The 25,000-nt window shown below is 43.5% G+C and overlaps 1 protein-coding gene across 2 annotated transcripts in view; it reads right to left on the bottom strand.

Annotated features, from left to right (window-relative positions):
- Window positions 1-25,000, bottom strand: part of Klhl29 (kelch like family member 29) — a 287,828-nt gene that overhangs the window by 257,820 nt on the left and 5,008 nt on the right. The window lies entirely within an intron of this gene.

Raw genomic sequence — 25,000 nt, forward strand, 5'->3', positions numbered from 1 at the left:
TGGGCATTAGATTTTAGGCAAGCTGCCTCTCTTTCCCTCTTTGCACAGCTATGCCAGGCAGTCCTGCTGTGCCCAAGTCTGTGATTTTGTAATCCTCATGGTTAAACTCCAACCCCACTTCCAGGCTGGAGAGATGATAACCCAGTGATTAAGAGCATTTCCTGTGCAAGCATGAGTGCCAGAGGAGACTTGAGAGACTGCTTAAGTTCAATCCCCAGAACCCTCATAATCAGCTGAGCATGGCCATGAATGTCTAACTGCAGTCCTGCAGGAGAGCAGAGAGCTTGGGGGAGGCTTCAGAAAGAAACTCCAGCTCAAAAGAAAATTTAAAAACATGGGGCTGAAGAGACGGTTTAGCAGTTAAGGCACTTGCCTGTGAAACCTAAGGACAAAGTTTTGATTCCCCAGTATCCACGTAAGCCAGATGCACAAGGTAGGGCATACATCTGGAGTTGGTTTGCAGTGGCTAGAGGCCCTGGCATGCCCATTCTCTCTCTCTCTCTTTCTATCTGCCTCTTTCTCTCTCTCAAATAGATAAATGAATAAATAATCAATCTAAAAAATGGACAAGAGATTGATGGAGTGAAACACCTGACAATCTGCGCCAGTCTCTGCGGTAGAGCACACTCCACCACAGGCGAGTGCAGAGGGCACACACAGGCACACACAGGCACACACACAGGCACATACACACACAAGCAATAAATCAATGAATCCTATTTCCCTGGGGTGAAGGTAGCAGGGATGCCACCTCCTTTCAGTCCTGCCTGTGGCTCTGGCTAGAGATGTGAGTTCCAAATCTCACTTCTGTAAAGGAGTGTAGCAGGTATTGCAGATAACTGGCTTACGTAGGCTGGAGTCACAAGTACCCAAGTCTAGCACATTTAGCATGTCCCGTACAAGGCCCCTCCTTTCCCTGAGAAGACTTATAACCTCTACTCTTCCTTGACTTGGTGTCTCTAAACCTCTGTTCTTTCCCCTTAGTTCTGTCATTCTCTTGCTTGCTGTTAAATATATCTTGGGGCTCTCAAAACAAAACAAAAAACAGTTTTTGACTCCTCTATTTTGAAACCTGAGCCTTACACTGGCATTCTTACTGTGTGTGTCTCAGGACCAGCTAAAGCCTTTAAATACCTCAAACCAGTAAGCCCCATAGGGAGAGCACTGGACTGTCCCCAGACTAAGATGAGAAAATAGACAGAGGGGCTGGAGAGGATGGCTTAGCAGTTAAGGCATTTGCCTGCAAAGCCAAAGGATCTCGGTTCAATTCTCCAGGACCCACATAAACTAGATGCACAAGGGTGCACATGCATCTGGAGTTTGTTTGCAGTGGCTGGAGGCTCTGACACATCCACTCTCTCTTTCTCTCCGCCTTTCTCTCTGCCTTTCTCTCTCTCTCAAATAAATAAATTTTTTTTTTTTTAAAAAGGAAATAGACACAGAGAAGGTAAATCATTTACCTCAAACCACACAGCCTGTTAGTTGTGGGGCCAGGAATCAAGACAAGTATCTGTCTTTAAAATATTTTTACTTATTTATTTATTTATAGGCCCAGAGAGATAGACAGACAGAATGGGCATGCCAGGGCCTCCAACAGCTGTAAACGAAATCAGATGTATATGCTACTTTGTGCATCTGGCTTTACATGGGTACTGAGGAATCAAATTTGGGTCACTAGGCTTTGCAAATAAGTGCCTTAACTACTGAACAATCTCTCTAGTCCACATCTATCTTTAAAAACGTTACTTAGTTTGTGCTACATGAAACAATGTAGTCAAAAAGACCTCATACTATATATTCCTTTTACATGAATGATCCAGAAGCCAGACATCACAGAGATGAAAATTAGATTAATGGTTGGCAGGGAAATGAGGGATGCCTCGTGCTGAGCAGCACTTCATGAGGTGATGAAGATGTTCTGACACTGACCACGTCTGTGATATTGCATATATCTGTGAACATATTTAAAAAACACTGAATTGTAATCTCAAAATGGGTGAGTTATACAGTATGTGGATTATAACTCAATAAATCATTTATTATTTTTAATATTTTATTTGAGAGAGAGAGAGGCATATATATAGAGTGAATGGATGCACCCAGGGCCTTTTGCCACTGCAGACTCCAGATGGATGTGCCACCTGTGGGTCTTGGGGAATTGAACCTGGGTCTTTGTCTTTGCAGGCAAGTGCCTTTAACTATTAAATGATCTTTCCAGCCCACACTTATTATTTTAAATAAACTCTCTAGGGCTGGAGAAGACAACTTTGCTTCAGAGAGAAGTAGCTAGAAAGGAAAAACTGGGAAAGGTCTGCTTTTAGAATCTTCTAGTATCAGAGCTGCTAACTGTCTTCCCAAAGCTGGAGCCTCTGGGCAGTCCCAACTCTCATACTCTTCAGAGGCCTCAAAGGGACCCAGATCTGGGCTGTGCTCTGGCTGCAGCCCCCTGTTCTGTCTTACAGCATGGCTTCCAGAGAGCACTGTTAAGTTATTAAATATGAATTAAGAAAACATCAGATGGGCAAGCCAAACTCTCAGCTACAGAAAAACAACCCTGACCCTTCACATGATTCTGCAAAGCTGGGCAAGCTTTCTGGGCCTGGCGGCTGTAGGTCTTGCCCAGCCACACAGCAAGGCAGCATGGGAGATCCTGGGAGCATCAGTTCTGTCTCACTGAGAGGCAGATGAAAGCTTGAGGTACAAGGCCTGCACTGGAGTCATGATACACTCGCTTCTCACTCCCCCATTTGTGTTCTGAATTGTAGAATTGTTTTCCCTGGTATTTGTCACATCGAGGACATGAGCCTTTTAATTGGCGATCAAGCATGCCACTTGAGATGTCAAAAGACTGTCTTTGTTGAGAAGCAGTTCTGTTAAGCAGAGGCCAGTGGAGTTAATGGCTCTGTCCCTCAGTCCACTGGGGAGCCTTGGCTTGAGCACAGGCAGGAACCAGCCAAAGGAAAAGATGGTACCACTTATGCAGAGCCTTGCTAGGTGGCCCCTGGTGCTGAATTTTGCATCAGATTGGACCTGTGAGGTTCCAGAGTGCACAGCCCTTTGTGCTTCACATTCAACCTACACTTTCTAAGGCGTTTGAGCACATGGGCTCATCTGAGCTTGAATATTGTGCCTCTGGTCCCAAAATGAGGGAGAATACTGACACTGATGTCCCCAGTAAATGACATCCCAGAATCTCATCCCTTCCCTTGTGACTTTGTAGGACTCTTTCCATGGTGACCCTGAGCATGACCACCTGACTTGTCTTGGGAAAGTGCAAGTGCATTTCTATTTCCATTTCTGCTGCTCAGATATAGCTGTCAAACATGTTGGCTAGGCTTGTTGGAGAATGAGAGACTGGCCTATCCAGGAAAAGATCAGCCAACACACCTCACACAGAAAAACCCCAGCCAAGATAAGCAGAGCCACCTGTGACCCAAAGCTGGCCACGGATGCCTGAAGAAACCCACATGAGGACAGAAAACCCAGCCAATCATGTGGAGGAGATGAGAATCTCTCTGTTTGCTATTGAAGTCAGTGTTTTGGGGGTGGCTTGTTATACACCACCCTTATATCAACAAGTAACTGATACACTCAGCCAGTAGATATTAAGTAGAGAGGATCACTCCTAGCTCCCCATCCTCAAGGATTCCCAGTCTAGCTCCAGACTCACAGACAAACACAGACCAAATGTAGACCTGCTCAAGAACAATGAGAGAAGACATTTAAGTCACAGGCAGCCAACAGTCTCAGCATGAGCTCAGGGGACAGGAATGGCTGGGCAGTTTTCAGAGCTTAGACCCCAAAGCCACACAACCTGGCTGCAAATCCTTAGAGGACCACCTCAGTGTAAGCTTTGCAGGGGCATTATTTAATGTGTGGATTTGCAGATTGAATCAATCAGCACCAGAGGTTAGAAGGGCTGCTGGGCCACCAAAGTGCTACAAGCAGAGGGAGAAACATTTAATGTGTGAATACAAGTGATCAGATGTAGTACAGTGAAGGCCAGCACAAAGATCTGCATCTGGTCCCAGGGGCGACACATCACTCACTTCAGCACACCTGTATGACAGCAAGATGAGCCAAGGTGAGGATGTGTTCAACAAAGCCAGGAACAAATGCTTCAAGCTGACAGTGGTCATGAGAGCACTTGTTTTAACTCATGTCAGCTTTTAACATCCTTCTGCATTCATTCCCATCCAAGTAAAATGGTAAGATTTAAAGGATGAAACCCACCTGACCTGGAAGCAAAGGTATTTTTCTGCATTAAATAAACTTGTCTAAGAGTAGTTTCTTTGAAGAGTGCAGTAAATCTAGCCTCAAACCAAGGACTGCGCATTGTTCACATATTTCAGCAGCACGAAGCCATCAGTCTTTTGTGATTCCTTCCCTTCTTTTCCTCCTCCTGTAAGAATATATTCTTCTACTCCAAAACAGCTTGCAAAGATGCATATAAATAAAAAAGGAAAAGTAAAGTAATGTAAGAAAATCAGGGTAAATATAGGAAAAATAAGACAAAGCCAGGAGTGAGAGGATGATTTAATGTATTCTCAACACCCTTAAGATTCACAGCATTTTTTTCTTAGCACATCTCTCAATATAGAACCCTGACCTGTCACTACAGTGTTGTTCATCAAAAGCAATACCCCAGGGAGCCAAAATAGTGTAGGCTAAGCTCATGGTACCCAGAGAGCCCAGCACAATTTAGGATGAGCTCTGAGATCATCTACCTCTGAGGAAGAGATGAGCCATTTGCCCCAGGCCCCTTCGAAGATACTGCTGCCTTTAATGGAAGTGTTCGTAGGACTTGGGTTGCAGAGCCTGATGTGACGTCAATTACAGCTACTCCATGGTGCAGGGCAAGTGCTCTATCACAGACTTTCCTATCTAGAGATGGGCTGGCTCCAGGACAAGTGCTCTATCACACTTTCCTATTAGAAATGGGCTGGCGCCAGTCTAGGGAGAGCACAAAGGGTGCTCTGTCCCTCCACTTAGTGAGGAGTTAAGGTCATCTTCAAGATGTTGTCAAATAAATCCCACAGATGTGTAGAAATTTGGCATCTCAAATGTAGGGAGAAAGATGGATGGTCTTTTGGAATAACATCAAATTGAATCCAGACAGTATGCCACTCACCAGAAAAAAAAAAAAAAAAAAAAAAACTGCAAATGGATTAGATATCTAAGTGGACCATGAAATTATACATGTGTTAGATAGAAACATGGGTGAATTCCTAAATAACACAGGAGTGGAAAACCCTTGTGATTATAACTCAAAATACAAGATTGAAAATTTGTTCACAAGATTGGTAAGTATGTCTACATAAAAGTAAAATAAAGCGGGCTGGAGAGATGGCTTAGAGGTTAAGGTGCTTGCTTGTGAATGCTACAGACCCATGTTCGACTCTCCAGGTCCCACATAAGCCAGATGCACAAGGTGACACACGTGTGCAAGATCGCACACAAGTGGCACACACATCTAGAGTTCAACTGCAGTGGCTGGAGGCCTGGTGTGCCAATTCTCTTTCTGTCTCTATCACTATCTCTCTTGCTCTGTCTCTTGTTAAAAAAAAGTAAAATAAGTATAGCAAACAATTTAAGAAAAGTCTAGAAACAAATGACAAAACTAAGACAGAAAATCATTGCAACTTATATCAGAATATGGTCTAATCTTGCAAATAGAAAAAAATTTCTTATAATTGAGAAGAAAATAGCTAAAAGCATAACTACATAATTAACACAATAGGGATGTAATTTACTGGAAGAGAAAGGAAAATGTCCCTTACACTCATGGAAAAAAAAAACAGTGAAACTTTACTTATTATAAGATAGACATAAAATGAAATACCATTTCTCACTTGTCATATTGACAAAGAGCCAGAATGCTGACAAGTATTTTGTATTTAAGGATATGGAGAAGCAAACATTACTGGGGGTGGGAAATATAAGCTTGTTTAACTCCTGAAAGAACTGAACCACAGCTAACAAAAGCACATTGATTTTCATCCTTTTACCCACCAATCCCATTTGAAGATACACCTCCACATGTACACAACAATATGGAACTAGAGATGTCTTTAAAATAAAAGATAAAAAAAAGCCCAAGACTCAACCAATAGGACACTGGTTGCCTCCACTAGCACGCAGCTGTCTGGTAGAGTACTACACACCATGGAGAAAGAAGGCAGCCCTGATGGCTGACAAGGGGGTAGATTTCAAGGCTCTTTGAAAAGATGTACAGAGCATGCGCCTCCTGTCTGAGCAAGAAGGGAAATGAGAATGCATATGAAATGAAATGTTACAAAAGGGTTCACGCTAGAGGGAGCTTCTCCCAGCCATTAGAGAACAAAACAGGCATGGATGGGGTTAAACCATATCAATGTTTAACACTGTCCAAAAAACCTTAAATTTGAAGAGGGAGAGCTAACAGCATAAAACAAATGTTAAAAAACGAACCTATTTATCAGATTGATGACATAAGCATACAAAGAAAAAAAAGAAGTCAGAGGCTTTTGAATACAGTACCCTCAGAAATGAAAACAAAATTACAGAACCTACTTTTTTGTTGGTACTAATATTATAATAAGTTTGAAGCTATTTTGTGTATGCACATATATTTTATATAAATATATTCAAGTATAGGATACAAAATTTCAGTTTGAGAAGATATAGAAATACTTCAAAAGCTAAAAAACTAAAAAGTTATGGAAAACACTTTATTGATTAGGTTTGAATTAAGATCAAGCAATCATAACTTGTTAAGGAGAAATGGTTTCTATCTCTGTCCAGTAAATGGCCCTAGATATCTAAGATCCTGGCTTTATATTACCCACTTAAAAAAAAAAAAACAACTGCTCAGAACAATAACTGATTCCAGGTTTAAAACAGTAGGAATAGCAAGCTTGTCTCTGAAAGCAAGGACATGCTCAAAGGGGACACATTGCAGCTCAGAAAGGTAGAAAGAATGAATGGCAGAGTTAGAAAATCACCATACTACCCACACCCCCAAGGTTATCAGGGACAACAGAAGCCTCCAGGGAAAGTTTCTGGGAGACAGCCTAGTTGTCCCATGGTAAAGTATAGCCTGATAGTTACCTGCTGATTTCAGAAGAAAAACCAAAACCCAAACCCAAACCAAGCAACTTACATCATGGCATGATCTCATGATCCTCACTTCAACCCCGTGATGAAACAACTTTACTGCTAAGGGATACTTGACATGAGCCTCTAAATGTGATGCCATATAGAAGACACATCACATAAAATACATTCTTGCTCAAAGAACATAATCTGATTCCATGTACTTTGTAGCCTTTAAACATAACTTGGAGCTGATAGGAGATGTAAGGTGGAGAACAAGTTAGACAGACAGCAAGGAAATAACTGGGTACAAACACCCAGGAACTGGGAGAACTGGCCTCATGTTTGTGAAAAGTTAATTCATGAGTTAAAAAAAAAAAAAGAACAGGATAGAGAGAGGGACTGCCTTTAGAATAAAAAATTTGAGTGACAACAAGTAAATGTTGCAGATGAACAGGTAAAGTATCATTAAGAATTTTTGTTCTTGGGGAAATCTGTAGACCCAATGTTAAATGAATTTTGTTAGGTGTGGCAAAAGCACTGTAGTAATGAAGTAGTATGTTCCTACAGCTAGGGCACATACGTTGTAGATGTTTCAGGGAAGGTCTTAATGTCTGATACTTTCAAATAGTCCAGCAAGATGTACATGCACACCCATACCCACATGGTGGGGGCATATTTGCTTAATTTGCATGTGTGTGTATACTTACATATAATTTGAGCTATTATGGTAAATATTAATAATAACAATTATAGAATCTAGGTGGTAGGTATCTAGAAAGTCATTATATTATTCTCTTTTTTCTTTCTAAATTTTTTTTCTTCTATTTCTTTCTTTCAGTGTTGAGGATCAAACCCTGAGCCTCATTTGTCAAGTAAACTCTCTCCCTGAGCCCAATCTCCCATTCTATACTTGGTACTCTTGAAACTTTTCTTTATATTTGAGTTTTTTATTTGAGGTCAAGATCTTGTTATGTAGTCCTGGCTAGCCTCTAACTTTTGCTAGAGTAACAGAGATGCATCAGGCTTGGCTATTTTTTTTCAAGAAATATATATATATATGTGTGTATGCATATATATATATATGTATGCATATATATATGTGTGTATGCATATATATGTGTATGCATATATATATGCATATATATGCATATATGTGTGTATGCATATATATATGTGTGTATGCATATATATGTGTGTATGCATATATATATATATATATATACACACACACACACATATATATATATATATATATATATATATATATATATATATCTTTCAGTGGCTCCCATGCAAGAGCCAAAAGTGGTCTCACATTCCACAGAGTGAAGCCAATTTCATCTTGAAAAAATTATAATGCATAGGTAAGTAAATGTTCACTTTGACCAGAAAACTTGTAAGATAAAACACTTAACTATGGGCAAGATAACCTCCTGAAGATGATATTCTGCCTTGAGTGGGCAACAGACTTCCTTGACCACCCCATTCCTGCCCCCTCCAGTAAAATAAGGCTCCCATATGCATGCATCTGTGGTTGGCGCACACACTGGTTGGCCTTATGCATGTGTTTCCTAGTTCTTCTGTAACAGATGACCACAAACTCTGTGGCTTTCCACGATACAAATTCATTATATTTCTGAAGGCCAGAAGTCTGAAATGAGTTCTATGTGGCTAGATTCAAACTGTTAACAGGAATGTTCTTTCTGGACATCTAAGGGAGAATGCTTTTTTCTTGTCATTTCCAGGCTTTAGAATGTGCCTGCTTTCCTTTGCTTGTGTCCCTTCTCCATAACCAAATGCACTGTCATCACATCTAGGAGGCTCTGATTTTCCTCTTTCATTTACACAGACCCCTGTGTGGTGACACCAGCCTATCCAAGGAGCCCAGGGTAGCTTTGACATCTCAAGATTCTCAACTTATCCACAACTAAAATTCTCATTGTTGCATAAGGTGACATAGTCATAGTTTGGGGGGATTAAGATGTGGATATCTTTGGGTGAATACATTTGACTTTGCACATCACAAGACTACCATAGTCAATGTACAAACAGAGCCTTGAGAAGTGCTTGCACAGTGAATTCTCCTCTTGGATGATTTTTTTTTAGGCCCTTTCCCTCAGAATCCAACTGCCATGCTGTGAAGACCCAACCCAGACTTTGAGGAGAGCACATGGAGATGAACCAAGGCTTTGGACAGTGGACCCTGCTGACCTCCAGCTCAACCTTGCCAGCACATGAGCAAGCCACCTGCCAGCCCTCTCAAGTCAATGCAGATGGCAACATGAAGTACAGAGAAGAACTCTCTGATGAGCCCTTGTCGGACTTCAGAATTGTGAGAAATAAATCACTAGTATTCTCTTAAGTCACTAAGTTTTGAGGTAGACTTTTTATACTAACACATAAATTGAGACCATGTGAAACAAAGTCAGACCACCTATTAAAATGCTTTTAATCCTTATCTCTTTTGCAAGAGGGAAGATTTCAACTCTTCCAAAACAGGAGTGCAATTAGTAGGGACCACAGAAAACTGCAATCTCTGGTATCAAGGAGCCAACCTCAACCCCACAACACTAATTGAGGGTCTGTGAGAAAAACTGCTATTCCCAGGTGAAGAACATTAGCATCATAGCTGATTCCACCTATGGCTATTGTCTTAAGTATCTGATTTGGACATTGTCTTTCATGGACTTGGTCTACTTGCTGCACCTTTTCACATATTCTGCTGAACCCAGGCTTTCCATAAAGCCAGTGGCTCAGCTAAACCATAGTCCGTAGGATTGATTTTCAGAGTCTTGATCTTGCCATGAGCTTTTGATACACCGGGCGGAAATCAGCTCCTTTCTGCTCTGTGAGATTTGTTTGTGGTTTCATTACTCATGGAAAATATGCTTAAAATCATTCATCCTTCTTTCCCTTCCTTCTGGACCACAATACTTCTAGCAGCTGCAGGGGAATAAACAGGCCCAGTTACCAGTGAGAGAATAAGGAACCAAGCCTAAGTCATCTTTCACATTTACAGCTCTGGTGTGAGAACACTGACCTAGCAAACCATGGGCTTAAAGAGTGTCCTGATAGCAAACTGCAGAAATCATTCTCATTTTCTCCACGGTTGCAGAAACCTGTCTATATCGCTAAAGCATTTTCAAGTCCCCATGTAACTAACTTGACCTTAGACCCTCGCAGTCGTCCGGATACCTCTTCTTTGCAGTACTGAACGCACACCTGTGGCTTTGTACCGCCTGGCAGATCTGCACCTGAGACTCATCTGCTTTCATCTGCACTGGGCTTGTCGTCTAAATCCACAGACAATGAGGAAAACCGGCTACTGTCATGCAGATTCCTGAAGCCCAGGCTTCTACTCACTGTCTCAGGCTATTGCCACACAATTAGCACCACACTGAAGGGAGAAAAGCTGGCTCTCAAATATGGCTTTGCAACACCAGCTTTCAGGGGTCTAAAGGTAAACTCCTTTGAAGAGGAGAAAAATAAACAGAAGGCTCTTTCCATTTCTTAAATCCACAGATGACATGGAGTACAGTGTGTGTATGCTAGGCACTGTGGGCAGTGTCAAAGAAATGCGGAAACAGGCCCGCGTACTCAGAGCCCAGCCTTCTAAAATAAAACTTCAGAAATGGAAGTCAGCAGAATGATGCAGTTAACGAAGACAAAGCCATCCATCGCAATGGCTATAGAATGTATTTTAAGTTAAGTTGCAGATTTGAAAAGTGTGGGGGAGAAGATTAGAGAAGGTGGATGAGACTGGAAAGCCCCACAGCTGAGCAATGACAGCCCACAGCATAGGAGGGAGGGAAGCAATAGGTTCCTTTTTCTTTTCTAAATAGAAGCCAAGGAAACAGCTAAATACAATTGCCTGGGGCCATTCTGTTGGAGGGAAAGGGACATAAATTCCTCATTGGGCCTGGGGCATCCCAGTGAGGACTGTTCCAACTATTCATAGCAATGCTCCTCACACAGTGGTTCCGGTGTTCTACTTCCATTGTTTAAACAGGCAGAGGATGGTACCCAGTGGTCACTATTTAGAAAACTTGCCATCCAAAAAGAGTTAATTTAAGTTTAGGCACTTAAATGAATAAACTTAGTGGAGTAGAAAATTGATTTACGTGCAACAGTAGCTCATTTCCCAAACTTGGGATTTGAACTTGACTTCCCCTTCACCATGTCACCCAAACTGATTCTTAAGGCCTGTGGATTTTTTTGTCACACTCACTGTGACTGTGCCATTTAGGGCAGTCATGCCTTCCTAGATACTGGGTCCCAGGGGCCTGCGTCCAACCAGCTTCAGTCTTCATGTGACAGAACCATTTTTCCAAGGTGCACTTTCAATCCACATACACAGGACCCCTAATGGCTTTCTGTAGCTCAGAATAACCTCCAGGATCATTTAAAATTAGACTCTGCATATTTTGGGATCATCTCCTAATACTCCCTCATCTCTCAGCACCAGGGACTTCCATGTCTCTAATCTGAGCCTTTGGTCACTTGATTCACACTACTCAGAATGCATCTAACCTGTTCACCATGGCTGTGGCTGTTCCCTGTTCTGGGGACCACACTCAAGCATAGCTACTTTCAAGGTACTTTCCCTAGGGAATTTTCCCTTGTCCTCCTCCCCTCCATCACACCTAATTTATGCATCACACTGTCCTGAGTTGAGCTATTAGATGATGTTTGCATCAGCTCTGTGAGGCAAAGGGTGGGTCTTGTTAATGCCTTGAAGGTAGCCAGGAGCCACTGACACTGGCTGTCCTCCTCTAGGCCTTGGCAGGTACAGGATGACAAGAGGTGATGCTCTGCACACAGCTGGACAGGCCCCCAACAGCCTGAGGAGTGCAAGGACTTAATCACAGCAATGGCTCAGCACAGCCAGCACCACCCCCATCATGGACAACCATCTACAGCATGTCAAAACTCAGTCCCCTGCAAACACACTTCATCTGACCCAAATAGTTGTCCTTTTGTAGAAAATGTGTATATAAAACCCCAGTATCTGGCATACCAGAAATGGCCTGGGGGGAAGGAATCTTAATCTTTCCATTTCTTTCTTTCCAAGCATGAAATCCGGAGACCATCCGTCAGCTGCCCTGGACTGTCCTTTGCTGACTGCCTTGAGTTTTAATTAGGGGTGCATTCAGGGCTGCATTCCTGACTAGTGCTCTAAACCAAGGGTCAGGTCTGGGCAAGGATAGTCTCTTCCATGAAAAAAGCAAAATTGTGGCAGTGTGCCTTGTCACACAGCACAGAGCTGGCTTCGGACCATGTCCCATAGGCTGGGCTCCTTTTAAGAAAAAGTGTGTGTGTGTGTGTGTGTGCACATGTGCATGTGCGTGTGTATGCACATTGTGTGTATACCTGTGGAGGTCAGAGGACAATAGTGGGTATCATTCCTCAGGAACACTATCTTTTTTTGAGACAGGGTCTCAGCCTGGCACTCACCAATGAGGCTAGACTGGAGGGCCAGTGTGCCCCAGGGATCTTCCTTTCTCTACCATGCCAGTGCTGCGATTACAGGCATATGCCACTGTGCCTAGCATCTTTACACCGGTACTGGGGATTGAACTTAAGTCCTCATGCTTGTGAGGAAAACACTTTACCAACTAAGGCATCTCTCCAGTTCCCTCCCCTTTTGGAGATAGGATCTTGCTAGGTTGGCCTCAAATTTGTAATCCTCCTACTTCAGCCTCCTAAGTACTGGAGTTACAGGTATGCAAGAACATGTTCGGACCCTACAAACTCCCATACATTCGCGGACCCATCCCCCTCAAAGGAAGGAGACTTATTATACTTGAGCAGTTGCAGTTTTCATCCTTTAAAAGACTCCATTATTGCTTCATAAAACCTGACTGGAGAATCTATTCCCTCATATGAAGTGTCGCCTATCAGCACCTTTGTTTTATCAGCTCGTGTTGAGCCTACAGCTTATTTTCAGGCTTCCCGTCCCACACGGATGGGGATACCTAGGCAGCACTGCTGCGTGGGGCATAGGCCTGGGGTCTCTAAGGTCCACTGCCTTCCCCTATTCACAAGGACAATACAGAACCGTCAGAGAAATGGCCTCCTCTTCACTCAAATGAGGGCAATGTCCCAAAGTTGTCTGAAGCTACCATAATGCAGGCACACTGGTAACTAGGTAGAAGGATGAAAGTACATGCTTTGTAGGCATTTCTTGACATTAAGGTGACTGCTTTGCTTGAAGGGGACCCAAGCCTGGCCTAGCTGTCTATCATCCAGGAAGCTGGGAATGCTTTCCCAGGGCAGACAGGTACTACTATCAGACCCTGATACCCACACACAGGCACTGGTCAAGAGCAGCAGGCCTCTGCAGCTGCCCTGGGACGACTTAGTCCACACACACATGTCTGGAAGTCAGTTAGGGATCAGCCCCTGTAGGGATGAACACAACCATCCTCCCCATGTCCCAATCCTTTCCCTCTCTGCAGCCTGCTCCCCACCACTGACAATGATTGTAGCCAGGGGAGGGTCTGGCTCCAGCCAACTCCAGCCTCTTCTTAGGCTACAGGCTTTAGCCTCTAACTGTGCCCTCTCCTCCACATCCCAGGCCATGGCAGCTCCCAGTACTCGCTTACCTCCCCAGCCTGGGCTTCTACCATGCAGGCCCCGTAACAAATTAGCTCCTCAGGGGGGCTCCCTAAATCTGCCTGCCCCTATTCCGTAGGACCCAATCCCATCCCTTAACTACACCATCACACCATCCTGTAGATTTTACTGGGTTTAATCACAGTCTGCAATGAGTTTTCATACTGACATCCTCTGTCTCAGGAATCAGTTCCCTTTGCAGAAGTGGAAGGACAAGGATCCTGTTGCGTGCACTACTGTATCCCCAGCATGTATCGCCATGGCTCACACGTAGCAGGTGCTCAGTAAATATTTGCTTTTATAAATGAATAAATAAGCTCCATTATTTGAAAAAAAAAATAACCCGGGAAGTGACTGGAGGCAAGTGGGCAAGGGCAGTGATGCCAATGTTGTTCACAGGGTAAAATTTAAAAACTAATTTAAATAGCCAACAAAAGAAGATCATGTCAATAAGTGCTTTGGCATGATTAATTATCAAATGCTATTTAGCATGGATGAGTTACATCTTCAAGCACTTATGTGGAAAGGTGCCCAAGATATTATAAGAGACAAAAGAGGGGTACAATATACATAAGCATTATTTTATTTTTTTAAATTCTAACATGAAATAGTGTGGTTGTATATGCATGTAAAGACTTAAATGAGAGTGTGAGGAAAGCTCCAGCAAGGGTGGTGTGGAATCCATCACCATAGTGTCAATCTGTGGCTACTTCGAGGCAGATGGTTTGATGTATTTCCATTTATTTCTGTTGTTGATATTTTCTGATTTAAAATAATGAATGCATATTGCTTTCATGATGAGAAAGAAATAGAGTACACTAGAAATGAAGAATACTCTACCATCCACATTCTGTCAGCTGAGGAATGGTGGCAGGCGGGGAGGTGGGGCCAGCAGCAGCCCCACCCCCAAGGCAGTTAGCCCATGGGTGGGAGAATGGCTGGGAATACAGATTCTCTTTCTGTTTTGAGTCCACACGTCCATGTCCACATCAGAGAAAAAAAGATACTTGTTAGATAATAAAATCAGAAGCCCTCACTTCTTTCCACAGAGGGATACCAGCTGTGACTTCCTTCTACAATATTCCATGGCTGCTGTTATCTACCCTGGACTCTCAACATGGGCTCCATGCTTACAGAAAGAACCCATCTGCCAAGACTAGACACCTGAATTCACAGCTCTAATTCTGGGCGAGGGAGAAGAGCTGTAGGGAACTTGGCTTCAATAGATGCCTCATGAAAGTCTGGAATGGGATCCTGCCCGAGACCTCACCTGTAGCTCCAGGGACAGTTCTTGGACCGCATGCCAAGGAGGATGGACAGGCTGCTGTATCTGGACATATATCAAGTCTACATTCATTCAGTGTAGCAATATCTGGAAAGCCATTTTTGGCAGTAAATGCTTATTAACTGGAGGGACAGAAAACAATGACAAAAATGCCAAATCTATGATTATCATGATACATTCAAAATGGTCTGGGTTCTATATGACATGAGACAGTTCTCTTTGTCTCTGAGCCTCAGTTTTACCATATCAAATGAGGCCATTGAAGGCAATGTTCCTAAGGGTCTCACAGGGCTGACAGGCTATGGTTCTGGGATCTGAGGACCACTCCCTAGAAGACAGTAACCTACTTCTCAGGTGTTAAGCCAGACCCCCAACCACCATGGCACACATACTAGGACTGGTCTAGGCAGGGTAGGCTTGACAGGTGAAAACCGGTGTCTTGAAGAAGAGGTCAGATTTATGTAACTGGGAAGAGGATTAGGTGACATGTGGTCCCTGCCCTCTTTTGGCCAGCTGGAGCCCAACTCAGGAAGGGCTCTAACTGTGGGGGATTTTTGCAAGCCTCTGAGTTGAGGGCAGGCCTGTGAATTCCAAGGCATCAAACAATCAATAGATCTCTTTTAAAGAACATGATCACATCGTGTAGCTACTGAAAGCAGTGCTTGTGATGCTGAATGCAACATCAGGGAATTCTTTCAGGGTGAATAGGGAAATCCGGATATAGAATGGGGTCTACACAAAGCAGCAATGTGCACAAGCATAGTGCTTCTCAATGTGTGGTTCCTGTGTCAGCTGTGTTGGGTACTGGCCGGGAGTTTGTAGGATGTGCAGAATTTCAGCCTCACCCACATCTACTGAATTAGAGACTCTGGAGGTGAGGTCCAGCAATATGTGACTTAGCAAGTGATGTAGCAAGGCTTCAGGTGACTGTAATAGGGGACATCTGAGCATCTCAACACTTCTACAAGGGAGAGGATGCTCAACAGTCAAAGTTCAAATTTCATCTCAAGTAGCTGGATGTATCCAGCAACTCAGCTTTCAGTCATTTTTCTCACGTGCAATATTGGACTTTGGGCTGTGGAGATGGCTCACTGGCTAAGAGTGCTGAGTGCACAAGCATGAGAATGGATCCCCAGCACCAATGTAAAAGCTAAGTGTGGCCAAGCACACCTTTAATCCAAGCACTGGGGGGTGGGGAGGAGACGGGAGGATTGCTAAGGCTTGCTGGTCAGCCAGTCTAGACAAAAAGTGATGAGCTCCAAGTTCACCAAGAGATTCTGCTGTGAGGAAATAAGGCAGTAGAGAGATAGAGGAAGAAACACAACATCCTCCTTTGGAGCCTGTACACATGTGCATGAGGAACACACATCTACCTACACACACTATGCATGCCACATGCAAATAAATAATAAATGAATGGGCTTCATTAATTTGTAGCCAGAAGGATTATTGGGATAATTCCAGTAGCTAATCAGTATATAGTAATATTACGTTGACAAGTACTAAGAAAATCCTGCAAAATATACTCTGGAAAGTCACTAGAAGGAAGCGTACAGAAGTAGAAGTTGGTGAAGTGGAATTACAGGAGATTTCTTTCTCCTTCATTTCCAGTTCTTAAACTTTGTTAAAGTAGTTCTGCTACTTTTGAAGTCAAAAAGGAGCATTTGCACAGCACAGCGAAACCCCACTGCTGAAGTTCTGCTCTGGGGCTGTGACCGTGGACGAGGACTTGTGGCAGGTGCTCTGTCATCAATCCATCAGCAGCGACAGTCTGCAATGCTCCATCAGGGTGTGACATATTTCAACACCAATCAAGAAATGAGCTTGCAAGCATGCTGATGGCTAATCAAAGCTGCAGACAGGGACACACTCTGGCACACTTGTTAATGGCATTCTCCATTAAACTGGAGCCGCCCAGGTGTAAAATAGCTACCCTGATAGGAACCTTTGTGAGCACAGGGAGAGGGGCAGACAGACAGCTGATGGGCTTCCAACATTGTTTTACTTAACTACAACATGCCAGAATATTCCTCAGAATAGCTTCCAGTGTTTAAAAATATGTCACAAAAACTGACATCAATGGCCTTGCTCATTCACTGACAGGATTTTACATTTTTATCTTTAAATATTTCCCAGTAGGTGAATTACCCAAATTAGTCAATAATAGAACCCAAAATGACTATGTTTAGCCAATTGAGTGTGACATCAAAATGCCTGACCACATGAGCCATTTCTCCCTCAAAGCCATTTTAACGTGACTGTCCACAAGCACTGAAAGGTTGCAATTTTGCTGTGATGATGGAACACCACAGCAGAGGTTATAAACTAATAAACACAGATGTGGACATGTAGAACATACCACCCCCTGGAACCCTGAAAAGAATGCAAAGCCATTGTTAATCCCCAGAAGTTTAAAAATGTTATTTCTACCAATATCAATTTTTCATCAGGATACATCATTCAAAGCATGGCTTCCTACTGTGATGGACTTTTGTTTTTGGCAGCTCAGGTTAAAGAAGCCATTCATGAAAAATAAGTGATTTTTTTGACAGATTCATTCATTTCCTGTGATAATGGCCATATTGTTAAGTTTGTCTCCATTTTGGTATAAATAGAGAACACTGTAACAACATTCAGCCTAGAATGGTCTTCCGGAAATGCCCCTTTTAGAACTGGCTTCTGTCATTTTCTGCTGTGTGATTAGTTGGTATAGCCTTGTGACATTTCAGGGGACCTGAACTCTAGTTAGATCTTTGGTTTGGGAAAGAGTAAGACAATCAGTGGTAACCTGGCACATGAACCCCCAAGATAAAGAAGGGGATGATCAAGTAAATGTTGCAACAACTCAAGTCTTTATTATTTTGTTTAAAAAAAGGCAAAGTTGTCTTTTGAGCTAGAACAGAAAAAATGGTTTCACAGAAGAATGTTTTCTGAATGTCAGACATGGCTCTTTTAGCCCCTCCCATGCACCTTACCCTTAGGCAAAGTGCATCACCTTTGTTAGAACACAGAACTTTCCAGAAGAGCCTTCAGCTCTAGTTGGGACCACCTGCGCTCCAAGATCTTGGCATTTACATAGAGCAATGTCAGGGGCATCATCACTGCTGTACAAGTCTGAAAGGCTGTCCTGTGGTAGGTGGTCTGGTTGTGCTCTGAGTGAGCTCAAGGACAAAAAGAGCCAGAACTAGACGGGGAAAGCTGCTAGGAAGACCCCCCCCCACACACACACACAGCAGGGTGTGTCTGCAGGAACTGACAAGTGGGCAGTGTGCTTCTGCCCCTGGAGGTGACCAGCAGTGCTCGGGAAGTCACTTGGCAAGGGAGCCTGTAGGGAGCTCGTGAGTCAATGATTCTATAAATAATGGTTCCTTGGATTGATACATTTGAGGATGGGTTGTGGCAGGTCAACCAACTGGAATAGATACAAATAAATGTTCCCGCAGGATGGGCCACAAAACACCTAGGGCTGCCTGACCACAGTTTCCTCTGCTGTGAGCACACCCTGCTCCCCACTTCCAGGCTGCTGATCAGGGCTCCCACACAAGAGCCTTTCCCACGACCCTGAAGTCATCTCTCCATGCTCAGCAGCATTTCCAGGGCACAGGAAGGGCATCATCATCCTCTGTGGTTAGTGTCCTTTAAATGACACACATTCTTGACCCAGGTCACCCTTGAAGGTTCCCTGGAAGAAGACATGCTTGGGACACTCACAGACAATGTCAAGGCCCTGGCAACCTCTCCCCACCTCAAGGCTTTGTCTTCTACAAAAGAGAAAGAACTGGCTTGGATGCCAAGTGTTCTGTGGTCCTTCTCACTTCACAAATAGTCCAGGGGATAAAATCTAGCCTGGCTGCTAGTGTCCGGCCAAGTCATGTGACAGCCGGTTCTCAGAAATGACTTCACCCTCACTGGGTATGCCTCATCTAATCTAAGGCAGGCTGGCAAAGCAGCTTAGCCGGGATCAGCAGAAGGATGCTCCTTTGGGGCTGTTGTTTGAGAGACATGCCTTTCAAGCCACCTGCAGCTTCAGCCTGGCTCCCTACCTACAACTGGGCAGAACATGGACCCAGCTCCATGCTCTACCTGGGGCTGAGTTCTTTAAAGGATCCACTTTTCATTGTGATTTGTGTTGAGAAAATGAAATCAAGGCAACATTCCAAGTTCTCTCACTCCTTGCTAGCTTTTGGCACTTACTGCTGGGTTTGGGTGTGGTGGGTGACAGGCACATTCCAGAGCCCAAGGAGGAAGTCATACACTCCATTCTTTGCAGGGAATGGTTCTTTTTCCATCCTCACCCTTTTCCCTTATCTCCACTTCCTACTGAGTGTCCCTGGGCTGGGTGTTTCGAGATCAGGATCTCCAATCCTGCTTTTGGGCTGGGGAGATGGCTCAGCAGTTAAAGGGTCTACTTCCAATCCTGTTTTTGACTAATGAATTTCTTTCACACTAATCACTAATCCCCCTTATAATTAAAAATAACATTTCCTCATTTTTGTACAGCTTACATTAAAAAATTTAAAGTTAAATATTTTACATGGGCATATTATTCAAAGATGATATTAATGAGCATTAAAAGACAATTTTTAATAAATGTTCATTACATGGGACACATTTTAACATTCTTCCACATAGTAAGTTACACACATTTCATTTTCCTTAAAGTAGTTGTGCAAGTAAAGTTGGATTTGTTGACAAATTTTTTAGAAGGTGGTATTTCAGTTCTGGAACCAGTATATGTGTGTATATACATATACATACATACATAACATAACATAACTGAGATGGCAAACACATATATACGAAATTATTGAAGTTTAATCAGATGCTTTGACATTGAAAAGCTTTATGAAAACTACTTCTGTGCCCTGATCTTTAAAATCTATACATTTCAGGGGCTGAGGAGGTGGCTCAGTGATTAAAGGCATTTGCTTGCAAAGCCTGCAGGCCTGGGTTCAACTCCCAAGCCACCCATATAAGCCGGACACAAAAAATGGCACAAGCATCTGGTGTTCATTCACAGCAGCAGAGGTTTGCACATATGTGTCTCCACATGCGTATGCATACACACACAATTTTAAAAAGAATCTGTATGTTTTGAGCTTCAGCAAAACCAACCACAGTGCTTCTGAAATGTTCATGTCATCCAAATTCAGGATTCAAAGAGATTCATAAAATTTTCCAAATGATACATGCCAATAATATTTTTTAAATCAATAAAAAGTCACACTAAATTAACCTTGTATTATCTGCCCCTTTCCTAACTCTTCCCTCTTCCTCTCAATTGATATACCAGAGGCATTCAGATGACCTAAGTTAGGAACTTGGATCAGGTAATCCCAATTTATGGATTTGGTAAAAATAACCTTGAGGCAAATTTGCAGAGTTATCATTCTTGGGCTCCTCATTACCTTGGGTAGCGTGACATAAATGTTCTTTATGTTTCCTGTCTTTGTCACTTTTTATTCCTAAATTGGTCCACTATGGTTATAAATGAAACCATATATGACGAAAAATAATATTTAATAATGTGTAACATCAAAGTGAACCAAAGTGACAAACTAATTAGTTGCTGTGTCCGATTTCCATTAGCTGTGTACTTGCTCACAGCACAGCCTACACACATACATGAACACACATACATGTGCTTTCAGAGGCCCTCAAATTTCCAGCTTAGGGAAAAATCACATATGACCATTTACTGGTTTTCAAAATGCATACTTTAAAAAATCTGATGCATTTCTAATAGCAAGCCCTAAGCACTTGTTCTAGAGGTACTGGGCCTACTCTTCAGTTGGAGAAAATTGAGCGGTGATGTCATTACAGGGAGGAGAAGAAGAGTGATTTCCCTCAGACAGTGATGCTGTCCTTTAGGGGAGCAGATGGCAAGTCAGGGCTGTGATGGCTGAAAGAGGTGGAGGGCTGGTCAGGAAGAGAGTGAGAGAGTGGATTCATCACTGCAGAGAATAAGTAAGGTCTGAGAGAAGTCTGAGATCTGGCCTAGGAAGCTTCCAGGCTCCAATGGGACAGGGAGGATGCAATATGTGGGTGTTATGGGTGGGTCCACTGCATCCCCTTTCAGGAAACCAGGCCAGACCTCTGTATTATTCCTCAGGAAGAAAGATGTGCTGCTGTTGGGTCACATTCATCCCCATTAGAGCCTGGGTCTTGCGGGGACAGAGTTATGCTGGGGCTCCCTGTATAGAATGCCCTAGGTAGAGGAGCAGCTCTGAGAGAGGCTCCTGAGCACTGCCACGCCCCTCAGGGCCAGGAAGCTCCAACATACCCCAGCAGAACATGTCCAGCACAGACTGGGCCTGACCCAGTTCTTGCTAGATCCTCCCAACCCCAGGCACAGCCAGGCACAGGCTAGGCACAGCAAGCAGTGACATTTCTATCTGGACTGGTGCCTACTTCAAGATGAGCCCATACGCCCCCAGGCTCCAGTGTGCTCTGCTAACCCTTTTGGGAACAGCTTGGAGCTTGGCAGAGACTCCTTTCTCAGACACAAGCCCAAAGTATTCTGAAAGGCAAGTTAGTCAGGCCCATTCATAGGCTGCTTTTGTTGAATGACTGGAGGTTTTAATTTTCTAAGAAATAGAAAATAGGAATTTTCTAAGAAATAGAAATGGCGCTTTGGTATTTTACTGACAGAGGTGTGGGAGAGTGACTGGATCCCTCACAGGTCTGGAATGGAACAAACTGGAAATTAGAGGCTCCTGAAAGAGCAAGGCGTCATCTGTCAGGGGCTTAGGGCCCGACCCCTGCCTTCCCCTTCCCCCATAGAAACACACTTGTACACTCAAACAGACACTTTCACGTATACACACTCACTTATATACATACTCATTCATAGACACAAATACACAGACATATTCACAGATGCAGATACACACAGAAACACAGTCAAGGTCACACAGATATACAAAAACATACACTCAAAGGTATACTTATTCATAAGCATCAACTAGCTGTGTTCCTACTCACAGAAACACACATACACAGCACAGTATCATCTAAAAACCTTCCTGCCTTTAGGATAAGCAGAACATATGCTGGACCAAAAATCTTCCATTTCTTCACTCAAGGAACAGACAAGCAAACAAAAGAAAGAGGAGTATCAGGATGGCTTAGAGCCTCATCCATGTTTACCTGTGTCCTAAGGGGAACCCCCAGGCTTCCCTGTCCTGTTTTCCTGATTGTGTGATTAGAGGGCAGCAGATACACCTCCAGCAATGGATAAACCCCAGACCCCCTGCAAGATGTAGCCTCAGGAGCTGTCACAAGGTGGGCTCTGATAAGTACCTGGCACAGAGCAGAAAAGTAAGGGTGAATGATTCAGAGAATATGATATAGGATGGAAAGAATATGAAGTGGAGCCTCAGGGAACACATCTGGCTACTGTGGTCTCTGTCAAAAGTGATGAGAGGCCAGACAAAGCATCCTAGGGCCACGATTCATGCTGGACTCAGGGTTTAGGTAGCACTTAGGTAGAAAAAAAAGAAAATGCCAGGCATGGTAGTGCATATCCAGAATACCACTGCTAGGTAGACATAGGAGGATCCCAAGGGCTTACTGGCTGGCTAGTCTAGCTGAATTGGTGAGCTCTAGTTTCAGTAAGATACCCTGTCTTAAAGAATAAGATGGAGTGTGATCCAAGAAGACACTTGACTTGACCTCTAGTTTTTCACATGCACATACCTGCATTCTCATCTGCATGCATATCTAGAGAGTCCTGAGATAAAGATGTCTGAATGCCAGAGACAATGGAGCAGAACAACAGATGACCTGGTCTTGGAGAGGTCAGTTTCAAGTCCCTCCAGGAGCCTGTAGTCCACAGAACAAAATCTTTCTTCAAGCCAGTCATAGAATCTCCTAAACTGAGGAGAAAGTGGCCAACATGGAGAAACTGGCTGCTTTCCAAAGTGCAGCCTCCCTAAGCTCTCCAAGCTGGTGGAATGTGTCACCCCAGGTGCTAAACGGAACACTGGGTTCCTTCTCATTAAGGCCACTGTTATCCTGAATAGTCACTTTGCTCAACATTTTCAGGGAAAGGGCAAGTAAAAAAAATCTCTTCTGAATACTGTGAAGACATGCTTTTAGAGTGAAACTGAGCAGACACCCTGAAAACAACATAAAACATCCAAGCCTCCTAGCCTAGGGTGATTAAAAGGATATAAATCAAACATAGTGTGACAGGGACAGGGCAAAGGGAGCCTCATAGCCTTGCACAATCACACTGGTTTAGGTCAGTATGGAAGTTGGAATAGATGGCCCCCAATATATTCAGTGTTTTATTAGTTTGTAGTTTGTTTGCATCTGCAGCCACCTGGCTGGAGGCAGTTTCACTGGGTGGATCTTATGGTACGGTGGTTGTTTCAGATTTCAATCTAAAGATATGCAAAGTGTGCCTAGCTGGAGTTTCTGAAGTGTGCTGTCCTGTGTGGCTTTTGGCTTTTGCTCTCTCTCTCTCTCTCTCTCTGCTTGGTCCTGTGAAGGCAGGCCAGCTTCCTCTGCCATTATGGAACTTCTGCTCTATCTGTAAACTTCAATAAATATCCCTTCCTCCAAAACTGTGCCTGGTCTGGACGTTCATCTCAGCGAAAAAGAAGCTGCTGCTACAGTCAGGATGCACAGAAAAGGTGGGAAAACATAGCATCCAACCAGGTTCCCAAGTGGGACCTTCCACCCAGGAGGAACACCAGGGACAGAGTGCCTTCACCTGGCTTCTGCTTTCACTGGCCCTAGACATGAAAAAGATGATATAAGCCCGAGAGAACAAAGAGAGACAGGGGGGAAGAGGGAAAAGGAGTGACAGAGGTGTGAGATAGTTCCAAGCTGGATGAAGGACGAAGCTAGTAGCTGTAGATAGCAAAATTCCAAGTCACAAATTAGGCTTGTGGAAGCTCTTCCTCTGAGGTGAGTCATACCAGCCTTGGAATCTAGAAACCTGGAAACTTGCTTTTCTTACTCAATTTATTCTATTTTAGTCATGAGGACAATTGACTAGTAGTTCATGTCTACTAATGTGGATGAAAAACGCTGATAATGGGTGGAACAGGACAAGGGTCCCCTTACAAGAAAAAAAAAGGAAGTCCATTCATGACCCACAAAGCCCAACACTCTGAAAATATCATCAGGCCCTGCTAGTTCAAATATAACTATCCCTCCGAGGCTCATGTGGCTAAAGGTTAGTCTCCCTCTTGGTGCTACTGGGAAGTGGTGGTACCTTTAAGAGGTGGAGCCTAGTAAGAAGTCTTTGGGTCACTTGGGGTATGCTGCTAGAAGGTGCTGTGAGGTCTCACATCCAGTTTTTACTTTCTCTTTTTCTTTCCTGCACTTTGGTGAGCAGTTTTGCTCAATCAAGTATTCTATACCATGACGTGATACCTGTCATAGGCCTTAAAGCAAGGGGACCAACTGAGAGTGGGCTAAAATCTTAAACTCTGAGCCAAGTATACCTCTTCTCTTCATAATCTGATTATCTCAGATATTTATGATAGTGACAGAAAGCTGACTAAATTGTGCCCCTGTGGGACTAATCTTCCAATAAGTTAACCTAACATGGGCACTACAAGGCACAGAAAAGGTTGATCAGGAATTATTAAGCACATTCTATTCTGAGCTTTACTTTCTTTTTTAATCCTCTTCATACCCTTAAAGCAGACATGTAATTGTTCCTATCGCACAGATGAAACAGCTGAGACTTAGGGGTTAAGCCACTAACAAAGTTACAGGAGGGGTACTGGCATCCCCGTTCTGTTCTGCACATTACTGAAGCCGCTGGAGTCTTTGCTTCTCCCACTACCCCACACTGGTTAGTGTTTAGCACAGGCTAAAATCTAATCAACAAAGAAAGTTCCTGTGTCAGCAACAGTGCATGGAGGAGAAAGTGAGCATTAACAAATGCCTGATTACTGTAAACTAGCTCAGAAATGCCAAGCCACTAAATCATGCTGAGGCCCAACAGCTTAAAACCAAAGCTCTTGGTCTGTTGGCCCCTCAGCAACCCATGAGGCCCTTTGA

Source organism: Jaculus jaculus, chromosome 5 (assembly GCF_020740685.1).
Source record: "Jaculus jaculus isolate mJacJac1 chromosome 5, mJacJac1.mat.Y.cur, whole genome shotgun sequence".
In the NCBI taxonomy this organism is placed as follows: Eukaryota; Metazoa; Chordata; class Mammalia; order Rodentia; family Dipodidae; genus Jaculus; species Jaculus jaculus.